Source organism: Oryctolagus cuniculus, chromosome 4, assembly GCF_051225735.1.
Source record: "Oryctolagus cuniculus isolate XC-2025 breed Fujian yellow rabbit chromosome 4, ASM5122573v1, whole genome shotgun sequence".
NCBI classification, from domain to species: Eukaryota; Metazoa; Chordata; class Mammalia; order Lagomorpha; family Leporidae; genus Oryctolagus; species Oryctolagus cuniculus.
In genome coordinates this window covers 43,411,194-43,427,962 of record NC_142870.1, presented here as the reverse complement: position 1 = coordinate 43,427,962, position 16,769 = coordinate 43,411,194, and the positions used below count along the sequence as shown (strand labels likewise).

General features: G+C 36.4%; 1 protein-coding gene across 4 annotated transcripts in view; it reads right to left on the bottom strand.

Moving 5' to 3' along the window:
* The window catches only part of CADM2 (cell adhesion molecule 2), a 1,135,583-nt gene that overhangs the window by 568,671 nt on the left and 550,143 nt on the right, over window positions 1-16,769 (bottom strand). The gene's annotated exons all lie outside the window — the stretch shown is intronic.

Sequence of the window (16,769 nt, the reverse complement as noted above, 5' to 3'; positions counted from 1 at the left end):
TCAGCCTGTTGCTAAGCAGACTCCTCGGCCAGGTGGATCCTGACGCCATTCTCTGTGCAGCTGGGCGTGCATCTGGCTCCTTCGCCAGCATCATCTTGGTGCAGCCTGCTCATTTCACCACAAAGACCTGGCTCCACTCCTGATGCCAGTTTCCAGCCAATGTGCACCGTGGGAGCAGCAGGCAATGGCTCAAGTGGTTGTGTCACTGCCACCCACATATGGGAGACTCAGACTGACTTCCCAGTTTCTGGCTTGAAGGTGGGTTAAACCCAGGCTTTGTGGGTATTTGGGCATGAACCAGCTGGTAGAAACTCCCTGTTTCTTTCTTTCCATTTCCCTGCCTCTCATAAATAAATAAATTTTCAAAAAGAACGTTTGGGAGCACACTGCTATTTCTCAAAAGATAAGAAAACAGGAATTTGCTGCCTTGTAAACTTTTCTGAAAATCAGAATGTAACAAATAATATAAGTAGAGGTTGACCTAACAGAGTAAATGAGTAATCTTTTCACCATGGCAGAGGCTCATGGCTTCTCTGACAAAGGATTACATGAAGTTAAGCAGATGAAACCTGTAGGTGGTTGGAGGAGTGGATGTGTGACCGCTGCTGGTACCTTGCCAGGAACAGATGAAGCAGAAATGAAGACATAATGAAGCTTGTCACACAATCTAAATAAATTTTCTTAAATGTCTTCGAAAAATAACTTCAGAAGTTATTTATGCCACATATGCTCACATGATGTGATACCCCATTTCGTGATTATTTTTATACTTACAATTTATCAGAAAAAAACACTATGAAGCAAATTAATTCCCCATGAAACAGAAGCTATAATTTTATGGAAATAAGTTCAAGTTAACAAACTAAACAATCTCCTTGACATTTGTATGATACTTTTTTATTGGCTTATTACATTAAAATTTTCCTGATCTCAACAACCCTACTGTACCCATTCTGTTCAGAATGGCACAGGTTTATCTCTCAGCCATCATATAGCTGCAGGCATGGTTGGTCCAATATGCTATATTTTTAGGGCTCTTTCTGATATAAGGCTAGGGCTTTCCATGTTTGCTCTGAAAATGAACAAAATATCACAAATATCAAACACATTTGTCATCTGCACAGGGCACTCTACCAGCTTCAATTTATTTGATGCAGTGCATGATTTGTGGACCTTGAGGGTCTGAAGAAAATGCTTCGACTGAAAGTGACAAATGGTAATCTAAGTATTCTGAAAGCAATTCAGGCAAGAAACATATTTCTTTTAAATATCTAAAATGCACTTTAAATAAAAATAAATTAAATCTACATCTACCTAGATTTGGCCTATAAATGACTTTCTTATTGTGTGTTTGTGTGTGTGTGCACATGCATGCAGCTGTTTGAATTCAAAGATATTTGTACTAGACTATTTTTCCTTTTAAAAACTAAAGATTTGACACTTTTCCTTGGAAAAGGCAGACCACATGTGTGTTTTAAGGACTTTGAATGGCAGTCGTATTTGAGAGGCATTTATTGTGAGACACCTCAGAAATAGTCAATACTTTGTGATACATAACAGAAATAAGAGTGGATACTTGAAACACAGCTGATGGGCAGGGTGTCTGGCCAAGGTTAAGATGTGGGTTAGGATGCCAACATCCCATGTTGGATGAGTCCCATATTGGAGAGTGACTGAGTTTGATACCCAGCTCCATCCTGCAGGTTCCTGCTAACTTCCCACTAATGCAGACCCTAGGAGCCAGCAGTGATGGCTCAAGTGATTGGGTTCCTGTCACCTACCCATGTAGACCTGGACTGAGTTCCTGATTTCATGGGGAGTCAACCAGTGGAGATGAGAGCTCTCCTTCTATCTCCATACACAAACTAGTGTCTGCTAATACTAACTGATAGAATCAAAAAGGGAGAGAACGATCCATCATGGGAAGCAGGATACACAGCAGACTCCTAGAAGGGCAGATGTCCTAAATAACACTCTGGCCTCAGAATCAGCCCTTAAGGCATTCGGATATGGCTGAAGAGCCCATGAGAGTATTTTAGGCATGGAAAGCCAAGACACAGTGGGGAAAAAAAAAGAGAAGACCTAATGAAAGATCTCTGGGAGTGAGATCCCAGTGGAAAGAATGGGCCATCAAAGAAGGAGGTACCTTTCTCTGAAGGGAGGAGAGAACTTCCACTTTGACTATGACCCTGTCGGAATAAGATGTAAGTCAGCGAACTCAAAAGGCTTCCATAGCCTTGGCAACTCATGACTAGAGCCTAGGGAGATTACTGACACCATAAACAAGAGTGTCAAATTGTTAAGTCAACAACAGGAGTCACTGTGTACTTAATTCTCATGTGGGATCTGTCCTTAATGTATTGTCCATTGTGAAGTAATGCTATAACTAGTACTGAAACAGAATTTTACACTTTGTGTTTCTGTGTGGGTGCAAACTGATGAAATCTTTACTTAATATATTCTGTATATATTATATATAAATATAATATATACATAATAATATATAATGTATTATATATTATAATATATATTATATTTATATATAATATATATAATTCTGTATATAAAGATAATTGAAAATGAATCTTGATGTGAATGGAATGGGAGAGGGAGTGGGAGATGAGAGGGGTGCGAGTGGGAGGGAAATTATGGGGGGAGAAAGCCATTGTAATCCACAAACTGTACTTGGAAATTAATATTTACTAAATAAAAAAATTAAAAGCATAAAAAAAGAATTTGGTCTCTATTAATATAATCACAAAAGGACAATCTTAACTTTTGCTTGTTAATAACATGACAGAACTTAATTTCACATTTTTATAAACAAATGCTTTCTGACTTCAATTCCAATTTTAAAAAATGATGTAGAATGTTTATATTTGTCTTCCTTCTACTTTAATTAGTTTTAATTACTGCACAATGACAATACTAAAACTAAGGTCTTTCATTTGCTGAATAGATATGATACTTGTGTATTAATTGCACAGAATTCTCAAGATATTACCAGTGGTAGTATAACACATGCACAGAAATATTTCATGGCATAATATTCAGGAAAAGAATTAGTAAGCTTAGTAGTGGAGCATAGAAGAGTATCTTATTATTGTTATTAAATGAATGTTCATTGTATTTTTTTCCTTTGTCTTTAAAGGATGAGATACAAATACTGACTCAGTCTTTACTAGTTTCTAAAAAAGTAAATAACCATAAGGAATAATACAATCCAAATCATCTCATTATCCTCAGAAAGGTCAGCAACTAAAACAAACAAGAAGCCGATGCCCAAGTATTTCAAATTCCTGTCATGGGTACTACACTCAAGGGTTTTAATGTGTGTCTGCAGCTGTCCTAAAGAAACCTCAACTTTGTAACTTAGATTTTTAAATTGAATAAAATCTGTTGCTATCATGTCAAATATACAGAAATGGAATAAATGTGTTGCAACATTTGGGGGGAGTAATTTAATTCATATGCAGTTTTCTTTCCCTCAACTGACAGTCAATAGCATTTGAGCTAGGAAAAATCTGAACAATCTCAGTCTTAGTAGATTCAACTTTATTCTCAGTGTGTCATGGGTGACCTTTCAACACCCTTAACAGAAGTATAGTTCAGTATATAAATTCAAACAAATGGCATTTCTTTATCACATTTAGATAAAATTTTATCTAAACTATCTTTTTAATGTATAAATTATCTTAAAATTGTTACATTGACAAGATTCTGTACAATAACAATAAATAGTTGTACTTAAAGGAAGCATTACAAGTAGCAGAAAGGGATCCGCCTGAAAAGCCCATGAGAGTATTTCAGGCATGGAAAGCCAAGACACTCTGGGGAAAAAAAAAAAAAAAAACCTAAATGAAAGATCTCCACAACTGAGATCCCAGTGGAAAGAATGGGTCATCAAAGAAGGAGGTACCTTTCTCTGAAGGGAGGAGAGAACTTCCACTTTGACCATGGCCTTGTCTAAATATGATCAGAGTCAGTGAACTCAGGGGGCTTCCATAGCCTTGGCAGTTCATGACAAGAGCCTAGGGTGATTACTGATGCCATAAACAAGAGTGTCAATTTGTTAAGTCAACAACAGGAGTCACTGTGCACTTACTCCTCATGTAGGATCTTTGTCCTTAGTATGCTGTACATTGAGATTTAATGCTATAACGAGTACTCAAACAGTATTTTTCACTTTATGTTTCTGTGTGGGAGCAAACTGTTGAAATCTTTACTTAATGTATGCTAAACTGATCTTCTGTATATAAAGAGAATCGAAAATGAATCTTGATGCTCTATTCCTTTACTGACATGCCCACCTGTATTATCAGATGTAGAAATCTTTGTCTCTTCATTTTTCCAATAAAATCCTTTGAAAAATCATCTTTTGGTCTGCTCCTTCACTGACCACATTCTTTGTCCTTGATAGAACAAGTTCCCAGGTGTCGAATCAGCTATAACAGTATGATTTGTTAGTTTGCACAGAACATTAAATGCATTGTTCCCTTAGTTTTTTATGTATTCATTTCCATAACACAGTGAACACTGCAGCATACCTTCTAGCATGTATCTACTAATCTTGCGTATTCTGATATGAGAGAAACAAGCAAACTTGGAGGGTCAGAATACTTTTGGAAATGCAGAATTGGTGATCATTGAAGTTGCAATATCATATCTAAGAAGAATTATGCTAAGAGTTTGTAGAAACAGAAGAGAGTTTATCCCTGTAAATCTATAACCAGACAATTTTCTCTCTTTCGGCTCATGCCTTCAATGTTGTAGAAGGGATGACGCACTATGGATTTTAACTTTTCATGAAGAGTACTTATATTCTATTGTTTTTGAGAGAGAGGGACAAAGAGAAAAGTCTTCCTTTTTCCGTTGGTTCGCCCCCTAAATGGCCGCTACAGCCGGCACACTGCATCGATCAGAAACCAGGAGCCAGGTCTCCTGGTCTCTTTTCCTCCTGGTCTCCATGTGGGTGCAGGGCCCAAGCACTTGGGCCATCCTCCACTGCCTTCCCGGGCCACAGCAGAGAGCTGGACTGGAAAAGGAGCAACCAGAACAGAATCTGGCACCCCAACCGGGACTAGAACCTGGGGTGCCGGCACCGCAGGCAGAGGATTAGCCAAGTGAGCCGCGGTGCTGGCCCATATTCTATTTACAAAGGGAATAAAACTTAAGAATCATAAGGTGCAAACATTTTGACCTTACAATCCTTTAGATTTCATAAATTCCATAGAAATTCATGCCTGAGACTCTGGCATTCATTTGCTCCCATTCTTTTAGGGTGGAGTAAGATACCTACATCCAGAGTTCTTTCTTCCAAACAAGAATTTTCTACCATAAAATAACTTTGAAATATATACATTCCAATATGTTTCACTATAATACATATACATCTACAGGGTAATCATACCTGTTGGAACCTTTTTAATAGATCCCATTGGAAAGCAGTTGCTATTTTGTACTCAATTGCTCAGTTTGATATTACAAAGTAGGGAATAAGAAGGTGTAGTGTTTCCTTGATAATAGCTAAAATTTTCTGACTATTTGGGTTTCATCTACTGAGGCGTTGATGTCAGAGTTAGATTAATTAACAAACTTTCCTCCCAAGGTATTATAATATTCTCAATATGGAAATCAAATATATTTATTTAAATAAGACCATAGCAGGCATAGACTATGAATTTATGTGTGGTAGTCCCATTATCGGTCAAGAATGTTTATATCTTATTATTTTCCTCATAATTACCTATAAAATTCCTTATAAAATATATGCCTTGTGATGCAAATTATATATACTTTAAAAATTAAAATGTCATTTTAAAAATAATTCTTAGAGATGAAAGAATAATGTTTTCAGAGTTATTTTCTGAAGATAGCAGTTTAAAGTTTAGATCATTTCAATACTTTGCGATGTAAAAATTAAAAATTGTATGTTTCACCAGAGAGCAAATCAGTTTTACTTCAAATGAGACTAAGTTACCTGCTGTGAACCAATGTCATGATTTTCTAGTCTACTACTCTGTTCTTAACTCAGCAGCAACAGATAAGAACAAGTTTTGAAGGTCATTATTAACTTTAAGTGTGAACCATACTGAATGTAAAATGCTGTTCCTGATGCTAGAAGAGCCTTTGAATTTGGCAACAGTAAATTGAGATTTTGTATTACCACATACTCATCACCTTTTTTCCATAAACATCACAGAATTTCCAATGAATTACCTAGGCACAGAGTTAAACATGCCTCGTGGGGTGAAACCTTTTATTTTCTTTCTTATAATGACTCTTAGAGAAGGAAAAAAATGAACCTGAGCACTTTAATTTATAGGCTTTATTCAATGCAATTAAAAGGCTACTTTTCATGTTAGTAAAATATAACTATATTGACAAGAGGGTAGTTTGTAAACAATTAACTTTTATTTTGCTGATGTCAATTTGAATTCTGGGGGCTCACTGAAATGTACAGATGCTGTTTCTGCCTGTAGTTGTTCAAATAGCTGTGGCCTACTGCACATTCAGGCTATCGATGTATTTGATTCATTCCTATGGATATGGTTAATTTTTTTCCAGTTATCAATCACCTGCTGGTGCTCTTTGAGGAATAATTTGAAGCCTACATCTGAATATGTGTAGTGAACCATGAAGGAATGGAAGTTAACAATGCCTTGGGCTGAAATTGAAACAGGAATTTATAGAGAGAGGCAAATCCAAAGGGTTAGAAAGTCAGACTATCTTCTTTTTTACAATGTATGGTAATCTATTCTCAAACTATGGGACAGTAGTTCTAATTTTCAACATTTGTGGCATGTAGGCATTTATACAATTCAGCATAAGGTGCCTGAATACCTGACATGTCTGCTTCCCCTTTGCACTCATAAACCATTGATGGAATTCAGATTCTCACTAAACATACACTGGATCTAGAAGCATATTCTTATTGCCCATTGAGAGGGCATAAAACACATGCTAACATTTAAATTCATCTTGCATTCTGCAAAATATAAATTTTAATTATTTTGATTGTTAGTATATTAAAAAGTCTTCATTTTTAAAATTTGTTATCCTGGGCTGGCATTGTGGCAAAATGAGTTAAGCCACCTTCTGTGTCTGGGCACCAGTTGGAGTCCAGGTTGCTCCACTTCCAATTCTGGCCCCCTGCTGATGCCTCTAGGAAAGCCGTGGAAGATGGCCCAAGTATGGAGCCCCTGCACACACCCACATGGGAGACCTGGACGAAGCTCCTGGCTCCTGGCCTGGGCCTGGCCCAATCCTGGTTGTTGCAGCCATTTGGGGATAAACCAGCAGAAGAAAGACCTCTCTCTTTCTCTCTCTCTCTCTCTATTTTTTCCTCTCCTTTTCAGTCTATATTTCTGATTTTCAGATAAATAAATCTTTAAGTAAAAAATGAAAAAAAAACTTTTTGCTCTTTAAACTTTCATATTTTGACAAGAATTTGTGGGTTTTCAAATCTATGCAATCATTACTGAACCCCCTTGGCAAATCTTATGAACAGCAGCAGATAGCCTTCCACATAGAATTAGTCAAAAATCCAGTCTGTCATACAACTAAAAAGTAGATTCAATTTGAGTTTATAAAAAAATGTTTATTACAAATGGTTTATAAAAAATGGGCCAACAGGAATTAAGCATAACAAATATATTAGTGATTTATTATAGTTGGATTTTTAGGATCTGAAATTAGCATCACATTGTACTTGTGTAGTTAAGGTCAGCAATTGCAAAGAGGCATGGATGTGGCTTTGATTTGCTTGCATAAAGCAGAAGCTAAAAGAAAAAATTCTTATTTGTACATATACCTCTCAACTAGACAAATCGTGTTAGCAAAAGTCTTGTTAGGTGATGGTCAGCATGAAAAGTTAGCTTCAAAACATGGAGGGCTGTATAAATTCATTTGGAGGAAGGGTAGGCTTCCAGCCATGGAGTCCTAACATCTGTTTTTTGCACTATTTTCCTTTAAAGGTTTATATTATTCTAAGAAATCCATTCCTACTAGGTTATACTTATATATAATACAAAAACAAAAGCAATTCCTGGATAATTACTGAGGATAAGCAACACAAATAATCAGAAAGCCTCAATGGTGAAGTCATTGCTATTTGATGAGCCTTGTGAGATACACAATAATATCTAATTATCCATTCAAAAAACACTGCTCAAACACTTCAAGAAAAGTAGAAGTTTATAAGATTGGATCTTTATTAAAATAAAGTTGAAAGTATGAGTTAAGCATCCATAACTTACATAGACATTGGATTTGCCTCCAGGCTACTCTGGAATACTAAAGAAGAAATGTGGCGGCCGGCGCCGCGGCTCACTAGGCTAATCCTCCGCCTAGCGGCGCCGGCACACCGGGTTCTAGTCCCGGTCGGGGCGCCGGATTCTGTCCCGGTTGCCCCTCTTCCAGGCCAGCCCTCTGCTGTGGCCAGGGAGTGCAGTGGAGGATGGCCCAGGTGCTTGGGCCCTGCACCCCATGGGAGACCAGGAAAAGCACCTGGCTCCTGGCTCCTGCCATCGGATCAGCGCGGTGCGCCGGCCGCAGCGCGCCAGCCGCGGCGGCCATTGGAGGGTGAATCAACGGCAAAAGGAAGACCTTTCTCTCTGTCTCTCTCTCTCTCACTGTCCACTCTGCCTGTCACAAAAAAAAAAAAAAAAAAAAAAAAAAAAAAAAAAAAAAAAAAGAAATGTGGCTATTTTCAGAGTAGAAATTTAAAGGAAGAGAGAGAAAAAGATCCCAGAGAACTGAATAGTTGAAAAATAAAAATAGAAGTGCCTAACAATAAGAAGATAGGCAAATTTGGTGACTCAATTTCTTGGGAAATTATAAGCCTTGGAGTTGTAAAGACAGAAAATGCCAGAAGATAATTGTGACTTCTACTAATAAGCTACACAACAGTAATTTGGAAAGGCTTTTAAAAGTAAGAATATCAATTGTGCAAAAGAGAGAACACATCTGATTTCAAATATATTATTCTTTCTTTGAGGCTTTACAACATAAATTATTTTATACATATCTGAATGTAAAAGACTAGAAATACTCTTACAGATATAAAGCATTGTAACATTTATATTATTATGCTGATAGACATATGCTTGTTTTGGATATTTTTATGTGTATATATTAGTGAAACATATTAAGACATCCATGTAGAATTAGAAATGTTTTGTGTTGTTCTTTGTCTGTTGTACTTTAAAAGATGTATGCTAGGTCATTTATAAAATTGATTTAAGTTTCAAATGTGAAACTGATATAACATATGATCGAAATGTAGGCCAAATTGTTCATAAGAAATATATGATACTAATCTGTTTATCTAGACAACATATACACATAAGTACTTGAAAAATCACAAAATAAATGATCACTAGTCTCACATTAATTTACAAATAATCATATCCAATTAAATTTGGCAAATTCAAAATAGGCAAAAACCTTTTTTTTTTTTTGACAGGTAGAGTTATAGACAGTGAGAGAAAGAGAAAGAGAGAGAAAGGTCTTGCTTCCATTGGTTCACTCCCCAAATGGCTACAACACAGCTGGCGCTGTGCCAATCCAAGGCCAGGAGCCAGGTGCTTCTCCTGGTCTCCCGTGGGGTGCAGGGCCCAAGCACTTGGGCCATCCTCCACTGCCTTCCCCAGCCACAGCAGAGAGCTGGACTGGAAGAGGAGCAACCAGAACTAGAACCCGGCACCCATATGGGATGCCAGCTCCACAGGCGGAGGATTAACCAAGTGAGCCACAGAGCCCGCCCAAAATACGCAAAAATCTTAACACTCACGAGATCTCTCACTATTTAATGGGTCCAGAATTTCTGTTTTAGGTAATAAAAGGGTTTTGGAAACAAATAGTGGTGATAGGTGTACAACATTGTGAATATAATTAGTGCCAATGAACTATATTCTTACAACAGTTAAAATGGGAAGTTTTATATTATATATATTTTACCAAGATGATATAAGATTAAACATGACTTAAAATTTAACTACAGTATTTCATATTTTAGGTAAATTACATTTAGGATAATGCAGAAAGAGAGCTTTAAATGTGCTTGTAAGTCAAGATTGAATATGCTCTTATCAAGAGAGTGTGAGATGGAGTGAATGATTTTATCATTTTTAAAATGTCCTCAACTACTTGTGTGCCTTTAAAATTCTTTAAAAAGTTTTGTAGGACATACGTAGCATACTGTTTTCTGAATAGATCTTTTATTTTCAAATTGGAGTTCACCTTATTAATATCACCATTAAATATTATTTCTCCTATTATTGTTTCATTCGAATTATGTATAAAAATATATGTTTATTTATATATAAATGTTGAAAAGCTCTGATATATAGGGAATGTAAGTGTACTGCCTAGTGTATAATGGTGTTATAATGCCTTTTATATAATAATGCTTCCCATATATTAATCTAAAGGGGAAAGGCACTCAATATTAGCATGGCTGGGTTTGGCGCTGTGGCACAGTGGGTTAATGCCCTGGCCTGAAGCGCCAGCATCCCAAATGGGTGCCAGTTTGAGATCCGGCTGCTCCACTTCTGATCCAGCTCTCTGCTATGGCCTGGGTAAGCAGTAGAAGATGGCCCAAGTCCTTGGGCCCCTGAACCCACATGGGATACCCAGGAGAAGCTCCTGGCTCCTGGCTTCCAATCAGCGCAGCTCCGGCCATTGCGGCCAATTGGGGAGTGAACCAGCAGATGGAAGATTTCTTTTTCTCTCTTTGCCTCGCCTCTCTCTGTGTAACTGTGACTTTCAAATAAATAAATAAATATTTTAAAAAATAAGCACAGCAAGAATGTGCTATGTTCTTTTTGAAAATATCAAAGTATATGTCAAAAGTTTAAAATAAATTATTACATAAATTCCTCAGAGTTGCAATTTGCCTTATTCCAGTCATATGTCCAGCACAGAAATATGCTTAGCAAAGACAGCATGCTATCGCAACAGTAAAAAAATCAAGGAAATTGCTTTAGAGCCCATGCCCTTCAAAATTAATGTAAGAGAAAATAAATAAGACATGTCTCTATTTCATTATTTCCTAAAGTCCCTGGCAAACTGGCCAAAACTGTTACTTTAATCCTCAGAAATATGACCATAACCAAAATAAACCCATACTGTTTCATTCAATGGGAAGCTTGGAATGTTAGTTGGTTTCCAGTGCTCTGACTGGGAGTGAAATTGGGCTGTTGGTACTTTCTGGCAGTAGGAGCAGGAAGGATATCCATAGCCTAGAAATGCCAGGAAATCTAAGTCAGCATTAAGGAACATTACATGCAAACTAAATCTAGAAGACATATTTTGCATTTCAATAAACTGAGTTTTCAAAAACTCAGTTTTTTTTTCCTAACATATATGATAATGAATCGAATCATCTTGAACACTTTCCCCTTTTACACAGGTGACACGGGAAATTGCCCAGCAGGAAGGAGAACAGCATACACTGCTCCACTGATCTCTGTTTACTGTTTTGTATTTCCAATTCTTTCTGGCTTCTTTTGAAGTCAAACTTTCTTCCCAATTCACAAAGAGCACTAATAACATCAATAGCTTTTGCATCAGGGTATTTATATTTTAAGAGTAAGGGGAAAAAAATGAAATTCTTTTGGTTACCTGAAAGAAGAAAGTTTCAGTTTGATTGGTATCTTGTGCTGACAGAAATCCTTGCACAGGAATTTAAATATGCCTGAAAGAATTTGACATTGTGCTAGGGGATATTAAACCATTTTTTTCCACCTCTAAAACCTCAGTGGTAATTCTCTTCATTATTATAGTGCAAAATACCTTCTCATTTTCCCCACCCCCTTAGCCTGTAAGTTTATGGGTAGAAATCACAAAAAGCTTTACTATTGAGAAACAAATAAAAATGCCCTTTCTGACTTCTTAATGAAATCATTCCAGTTTTTATTCATCACTTTAATAGTCATGCTGTTAGCAGATTGTATCCAACTAAGAAAGTGATTCATTTAAATAAGAATCTATTCACTCCTGTAGCATTCATAGCAGAGGCTTAAGCAATATGAATAAAAAGAACAGGAGCATGTTCCTAGATCCTTGGTGATGAATTAACCTTTTAAAAGGAACCATGACTAATTTTGATCACACTTGTCACTGAAAAACATTCTAGATAGGTCCTATGCCATACATGAAACATATACATACAATATGCTCATTATATATCATGTATGTATATGCTGTGTATGTGTGTAATGGACATTTTCAGATTAATACATGCATTTCAGATTTAATATATGTAAGTCTAAATTTTACAAGTAAATATATACGAACTCATAATTGGAAACATAGCCGTGTTTATTTCTGCTTTGCTACCTCCTCTTTTATGCAAATATAGACCTTAGATTATAAGATGAAAGATGAATCAAGTTCAGACTCCAACTGTGCTGAGAAAGAAAACATTCTGTGCTTATGATTTATGAGAAAACATGTATTTTTACTAAAAATGAAAAGAGCATTGTTGATGTAAATATTTTGAGAAAAAAATTAAGCACATAAATTACTCCAAATAATACAAGCAGTATTAAAAAAGTTGATAGTTTTTGTTTTTCATTTTTGTATTCATCTATACCAAAAAAATGCTTTGCTATACCTTATAACTGAGGGCATCTAAATGATTAACCTATAATAAACTGCCTATGTCATTATCCCTCTCTTCAAAGACAAAATGACTTGGTCATGAAATGTTGCACTGCACAAGACTCAATGTACAATACGTGCTATAGGTAAGGGGTTATAGTTTCATTAGATCTAGAGATAACAATAGCAAACAGTTCATAATCTTTACTATGGAAGAGGCAGTCTTCTAAATTTTCTACAGGTATTAGCTCTCTTGAACATTGCAATTACTCCAAGAGGTTAGCAATGTTATTCTACCCATTTTTATGATGATAAAGACTGGAAGGCATAAATATGAGGCAAGGCACTTATTTGAGGTATATGATAATCTTCCCACAGTAATAAATTAGAAAATGGAGGAGTCTGGATATGAATTAACAAAATCCATTCTCTTAACCATTTCATTACACTGTCTTTTACAAAGATTTAAAAATATGATCTCGATAATGGATACAATGAAGTTGATGAGATAATTTATGGAGCTTACAGGAAAATTAAATCTATAATGAGTGAGTGATTAAAATTAATTTAATTAAACTTTGTAAAAAATGCAGTCAAAATTGGCAAACCACAAGTGCATAGACAATGACCCAAATAACAGTGTCTTCTCTGAAGTTTATATGTGGTTGGTTGTCTCTTATAAAAAAGAATAAAATTATATTTATCTCTAAGCCATGAGCTTGTTTTAGCAACTATCTTATAAAAATTTATTAAAGAGAGAGAGGGCCACCATTGTAGGGTAGCAGATAAAACTGCTGCCTGCACATCTGCATCCCTTATGGGACCAGTTCATGTTCCAGTGGCTCCAATTCTGATCCAGCTTTCTGCTAATGCATTTGGGAAAGTGGCAGAAGACGGCCCAAGTGCTTGGACCCCTGCACCCATGTGGGAGACCCAGGTGAAGCTCCTGGTTCCTAGCTTTGGCCTAGCCCAGCACTGGCCATTTTGGCTATCTGGAGAGTGAATTAGGGATGGAAGATTCTCTCATTCTCTCTGTCTTTTCCTCTCTATATATAACTCTTTCAAATGCATATATATATATATATAAAATTGACAGCACTAAAAAATGTGTTTGAAAGAGAGACAGGGACAGAGACTCAGACAGGTAAAGGAGAGCTTCTATGTACAGCTACACTCTCTAAGGCCTACAACAGCCAGGGCTGGGCTGGAGCAGAAATGAGGAACTCAATCCAGATCTTTCACAGGGGTTGCAGGAAGCCAACTACTTGATCCATCGCCATTGCTTTACAAGGTTCACCTTAGCAGGAAACTAGAATCAGCAGCTGGATTCAGGTATTGAATGTAGGCACTCTGATATGGACACAAGCATCCTAATGGCAGTTTAACTACAAGGCCAAATGCACATCTCAGAATAATCTTTTAAAGCTCCACTTCCTATGTAAGAGATTGAAATTATTCAAATGCTTTTTCCACACCTAAATTAATGTTTAAACTGAACATAGCAAGAAATCAAATAACCAAATATTAAATTTTGATTATATTGCCAAATTTAACTAGATTTCCAAAAGAAATTTGAGAATTCAAAACAGAATAATTTCTCCCAAAGTTTAGGAATGAAAGTTATCAGTAAACTACCCTTTAGTTACTGCACCAAAGAGAGACACTTAGTTAACTGATTAGCAATAGTTACTATGAATAACTCTAACAAGTCTTTAGAGTGGAATTTAAGCAGATACCTACTATTTTAAACAAGTGATATCAAAGATTCGATCTCAGGGAAAACCAGTGATAGAGATACATGGAAATAGGAAATTGTGTTGGTTTTGGGAGCAGACAAATCTGAATTTAAATCCCTGCTCTGATAGTCTCTGGGTATATGACCTAGAGAACGTTATTTAATCTCTTTGAACCCATTATTTCTCTCCTCTGTAAAGCAGTTAATATCTTCTTTGAAAGGTTACTGCCAGGATTTTATATAATAAAATTATATGTAGCAGTTAAAACAGCTTGACATACCATAGGCATACAAAGTGACTCAATTCCTTTCTCACATAGCAATTACATAAATTTCTTTTCTAACATCTGTCCTGTATCTGGGAAGTTCACCAAAAAGAGAAATGTTTTTCACTGTAAGATATGTTTAACACTTCACACCTTAGGGAAGTGGCCAAAGGATTAAGTGACCAATGTTTAATACACAGACGATAGGGTTGTATGTTGGAAGTGTTCACAGGTTTAGTAACAAAATACAATCTTTTCTTCTGCCAATTTCCCTATAGTAATCTCTCACGCCTCCTCCTTACTCCATCCCCTAACTCTTTACCACTCCACTTCTCTAGATTTACAATTCATCAAATTTCAATGCAATTTCAAGGCATTAGGAAAATGAAACACTTTCACTTCAATAAAACATTATAGAGCTCATCCCTTATTAAACTTGTTTCTGTAATAATTAAATTCCCTAGGTTGCTTATTACCCTAGGAAATGGATAAGTTCCCATTTTAAAATTTCATTTTCTGGTCAATTCTTCCAACCAATTGTGAAGATAAAATGAAGTGCCAAGTACCATTGCCACTTAATCCAACAAAACTTACTCATTACTTAAAAACATCTTGCTCGATCACCATAGTAACATACTCATATTCTCAGATACTTTATAAAAACAGGTAACTCAAATATTTAAAAATAAAATCATTAATAACAGGACTTAATTCTTTCATACTTATTAGGTAAATAAAAAGCATTTCATATTACTACATACTTTGTTATTGTTCCTCTCCACGAAAATCTTTTACATACTTTGTTATGGGTATTGAAATCGCTATTGTTGAAACTTTGAAATTTTTAACATCATCATAAATGTTTTCTATTTAATCAATAGACTTTTTTTTTTTTTTTTGACAGGCAGAGTGGACAGTGAGAGAGAGAGACAGAGAGAAAGGTCTTCCTTTGCCGTTGGTTCACCCTCCAATGGCCGCCGCGGCTGGCGCGCTGTGGCTGGCGCACTGCAAGGATCCATGGCAGGAGCCAGGTGCTTCTCCTGGTCTCCCATGGGGTGCAGGGCCCAAGCACTTGGGCCATGTTCCACTGCCTTCCCGGGCCACAGCAGAGAGCTGGCTTGGAAGAAGGGCAACCGGGACAGAATCCAGCACCCCAACCAGGACTAGAACCCGGTGTGCCAGCGCCGCAAGGCGGAGGATTAGCCCAGTGAGCCGAGGTGCCGGCTAATCAACAGACTTTAAATATAGACCTTCAAACTGTACTGAACTCTTTTTTTTTTTTTTTTTTTTTTTTGACAGGCAGAGTGGATAGTGAGAGAGAGAGACAGAGAGAAAGGTCTTCCTTTTTGCCGTTGGTTCACCCTCCAATGGCCACCATGGCTGGCACGCTGCGTGTACTGAACTCTTATCTCTAAACTGCTATATATTTTACCGTGGAAAATTTTTATCAAAGGCATGTGAAACAGTTACATAAATAACTGACACAAGCAAGGCCTGTGTGACCAGGAAATGATCTATCCTAATTATCATAAATAGAACTTTTATTTAAAATTACCACATTATTAAAGAGGACATTAAAAACATATAAGACATCTCATATTATGGTTCAATAAGTTAATTTTTCAAAATGACTCATTTCAAAGTGTGATAACCTACTAATAAGGTAACGGTGAGTTTTTCAATTATGTTTGTTAAAATAAATAAATCCTTAAAACACTTCAGAATTTTAATATTATGCTGTAAACCTACTCTGGAGTGATTTATGATCCTACAGACATATAGAGTACCTGCTAAATTATTCAGAATCAGACTATCTCACCTGTTGATTGTACACATGTTTAATAGTGCCTTCATACTCCCTACAGAATGTATTGCAATAAACACAGAAGCCATCATTAAGCCAGCTGTGATAGAAAGATATGTGCTTCGTGAAAACCCTGCCTGATGAAATCATTCTATCTCATTCTATCATTTGTCATCCTAACACTTAACATTGTGCAATAATAGTATCTTGTTATTTTATTTTTTGTCTTATTCTCTTAAAATATAATCAATGTGGAAATGTAAAAGAATAATAAATACATGGGAAGAGGTTCTACTCTTCCAAAATCAACAAAAGGCACAATACATAACTCTGAACCACCTTTAGTTAAGTTCTCTGT